Source organism: Polyodon spathula, chromosome 39 (assembly GCF_017654505.1).
Source record: "Polyodon spathula isolate WHYD16114869_AA chromosome 39, ASM1765450v1, whole genome shotgun sequence".
NCBI lineage: Eukaryota > Metazoa > Chordata > Actinopteri > Acipenseriformes > Polyodontidae > Polyodon > Polyodon spathula.
The window spans coordinates 401,583-405,820 of NC_054572.1; positions in this window are offsets into that span (position 1 = coordinate 401,583).

Genomic DNA, 4,238 nt, shown 5'->3' on the forward strand with positions numbered 1-4,238 from the left:
TGCCACTCACCTCCCCCTTAAAGGCGCGGGCACTGGGATTCGCTTTAGCCGACGCAAAAACAAATCCTAGTTAAAGGTGAGTCTGAAGTTGTGGCTTGTGGTGAAAGACACGTGCTGTGCATAAACTACAGAAGCTCATTGAGACTCACCTGCGATTAAAATCAAAATGATTAAAGAGAACAATAATGCAAGCACTCTTGCAAACTTATAATTTGGCATCCATGGCTTACATATTTCGTATGGTTTAGCTGGTTTACAATTAACTCAGTGCACTACAGCTTAAAAAGCTATGTGAATAGGCAAGCATTACAAAAACTGCAAAATAAATAAATAAATAAATAAATAAAAATAATAATAATTGAAAAAATCAAGTCAGTAATTAATTAGTGTGTATGTGCTTTCTAGTGCATTTGCATAACTCTGAAAGTACATTTATGGTTTGTGCAACAAGGCTTGTGTTCATCTGAAAAAAGGTATGGGAAAAAAACAAAAAACAAAACAGCTTTGTTTAAATTTATTTAACAATCACCCCAAAAAATAAGCAATCATAAATATATAACGAGTCAGCTGCCAGGGAGGTCGACACAGTGCTGGATATAGAGTGTCAGAGTTTATTGTTACAATTCTTCACAGTGGCTTGGTAATCAAATGCCATTCTTCAAACAGTAATATAACCCTGCAGTACAATTATTTAGACACTCAGAGCTAGCTCAGAGATGGGCACCCCCAGAAGTATCGGGCTGGCATAGGGTGCTGTGGCTTATCTAGCTGATGTAGAGTGCTGAATTCTTCTGTCTTACCTGTCTTGACTGAAATGGGCTTGCAGGGAGATGCAGCATTTATATATGTTTATGAAAGTGTGTGTTTCGTGTTATTTTTTGTTGTTGCCCCTGCATGCACAGAGCCCCACTGCAGTACATGTTTGTAAGGCAGTGGATATGGGGGCAGTAGGCTCCAGTTCCCAAACTGTTAACAGTTTTCTCGCTGTCTCCTGTTTGCTTGCCGTGGCGTGCTCAGTGCCTGTGCAGTGTGAGGTTAGAGTGTACAGCTAGTCTATGCTGCTGTGCCATTTCTAATCCCTTCTGTTCCTGCCTTTGTGTGAAAACCCAGCAGGAAGTGCGAGCTGGGCAGACAACAATTAACAAAAGAACTGTGAAGAATACAATTAGCAATCAATAGGAAAAAGACAGGCCTTTGTGCCGGTTTCCATGGAGACGCCAGAAACCAGAGTTCATGGATTAGAAAGCCTTTCTTTAGTTTTGCTTTTCTTTCTTTCCTTTTTTTGTGGTTGGTTCTCTTAAGTATATCACCTTTCTTTCTTTCTTTCTTTCTTTCTTTCTTTCTTTCTTTCTTTCTTTCTTTCTTTCTGTGTTTGATACAAGCTATAGCTGCAGCACACCCTTCTGTGTCCTGTCATTACTGATTAGCTTGTAATGCAAATTGCTTCCCTGGAAAGTGTTCTGTAATACAGTATATACAAGCTTCCTATCCATGTTGCTGGTTGGGTTGCTGGCTGACTGATAGTAGGTTGGATCGAGTCTCAGTATGAGAGGGAAGAGAACAAGTTCCATTAAGCAGTGCTCCATTATGCACAACCCAGTGTGTTGCTGGGTTTGTGTACCTTTAAGGGATTGTGTGCTTGCCTGTGTGTCTGTGTCTTTGGCTCATATTTAATAACATAGCTGTCCAGAGTTACTGCACCTCCCTCTGTGCAGGTAATGTGTTAACTGGCTCCAAGCTTGTCAGTGTTGCTAAAAAACACAAGAACTCTCCCGCACTTCCTTGCAGTTAATCCTGTTGAGACTGTTTCTAGGGAGAATTTTCTATTTTAGCTTTTTTTTTTTTTTTTTGAAGAAACAACTGGAAACAATTGTAAACTTTATTTGAAACTCAAACGAAGCAATACTATGTGCAGTGTATAGATTATATGCACTGTTGTAATCATGCATGATCTTTGTTGATCGATTTTTAATAATATGCTTTGAATAATGAATGACAAGATCCTGGAGTGCCTTTCCGTTACAGGTTTAATAGAGCTTAGATGTTCTGTTCTAACGTCAGGGACAGACACCTTTGTACTGTCCAGTGCGGTCCAATGTCCTAAAATAAACCCATCAAACCACTCACCAGGTCCTAAAGCACTTCATGAAATATATTTTGGATCAAAGTGTTCCGTCCAAGTGGTATTCCAATGAATGTGACTGCTTGATTGAATTGATCCAGATTGGAGCCCACAAGGTGCGGAGACTGACCTACTTAGTGTACCGTCTGTCGAACTGCCACGTATGGATCGTGTTCTTTCAGCCGTCTAGCACCCACACTGTGGAACTCCCTACCTAGGGACATTAGAAGCATCAGCTCTTCCCCACATATAAAAACATCTTTGTTTGATCACGTTTTTTTTTCAAATTCCCTGTGTATATGGGGCGCTATATTAAATTTAAATGTGATTGACTGATTGATTTATTGATTGATTGATTGATTGATTGAAGTATAACCTCCCCTCACCGTTAAGTGTGCACTGTATGGGGTGTACAGTATCAGAAGCAGGGATGAAGGGGTTAACTTTAGTTTGGTGCTCTGCTACACTTCAGAGTCAAGCATGCTGGTGGAAACTAACAGGGTAAGGAACAGGATACAAAACCCAGATAGAGACGCTGGTAGCACAAAGCGAAAAAACCCTGCTAATTGGGGAGATCGCTGCAGATGGGAGCCGCTCTGCTCTTGTACAGCTAATTATAGGGTACCTACCGCTCTGTCTGCTCATCTATTCACCATATAAAGCTACCCACCCCTTCATTTCACTCAGAACGAGGGCACTCCTGCAAGAGATGATAATCGCAACATATCTTTTTTTTTTTTTTTATTATCATGCAAGGCTGTGGTCCTGTAAACAGCTGTAGGTTAACCCAGGTGATCCATTCGAGTAATTATTAACATGTGCCATGCAGGGTTTTGCTGTGCTAGCACCTCATGCATGCTGCTTTGCTGTTTCAAAACCACCACTCTATTTTAAAACAAGTCTGAACAATTTTCATTAAAAAAAAGCAACAGGAACCGTTCAATCAAGTCTGTTTTGAAAATTAACCTTCAAACATAAGAGCAAGGAGTAGACTTTATTAACTTTTTACAACAAAACTGGACAATAGCACCATTTAAAATAAAAAGTTAAAAGAATAACCTGGAAAAATTGTTCTCATTTATTTATCCAAAATGTAATCAAGTAGCTTTAATAGAAAAATAACTAAAAACAAACACATTTTAGCTACTGGTGCAATATTTCAATGTCATATATTTGCAATGAGCATTAGCCCACATCGCAATACAACAGTAGCATCATTGTCAGAACTGCCAGTCTCTGCTTGAGAGAGGCACAGGACTGGATGGCAGGCTGGGGGTGTACAGGTCAGGACTGGGGATGAGGTCATTCGCAGTCCCCATCAACGACAGTAGCTAGAGCTATTTCCTGGAACTTTTTATGAGCACATAAAACAATGTTCAGATAAATAAATGAAGGAGGACAGGTTGGTTTTTTCATTCAGGTCAGAATCATATAAAATGTGACTAAAAAAACACACACACTCTGAACATTAACAAACAGACATATAACAACTTTAAAAAAAAACGCAAAATCAAACCACACACTCCATTGACAATGCTGACTGAAGCACAAAGATCAGCTTCACAGTGCTATGTGGATCAAATTGGTGTTTGCATGTTGGCAAGCCCAGCTTACCTTCTCAGTAAAGTAATAACCAATAGCCAAGCTAATTAACCGCAAAAGTCAAATACAGATAAAACTCAGCTATTTTTTAAAGCAATAAATAAGAAGAATGGGAATAGCTGAATAAGTGTTTCATTCTGTTCTCTGAGGTTTTTCCAGTGCATTTCTGTAATATGTGAATGCACACTGAGTTAGGAACATCCAGTTTGTCCATAAGGCTGATCCATGGATTTGAATGCTACACGGGCATCTGCTAATTTAGTAGGTGTGAATCTGGCAAGTGGAATGAGTTTAGCAGTCTAAACTTAGACACCCTGGGCATCTGTACACACAAATAACCAGCACAGAACTCAACACAATTCTGCTGTGTTTAGGAGAGGCCAGGGCTGAACAGCCAGGAGTGCTCAGTGTGTTCAGGGGGAGGTATGCTTTGCTGCAGAGCTGTTTGGGAATGCTTTCATGGCACCTGGAAGCACACTTCCTTTACCCGGGTACAGCTCAGACAACACAGGTT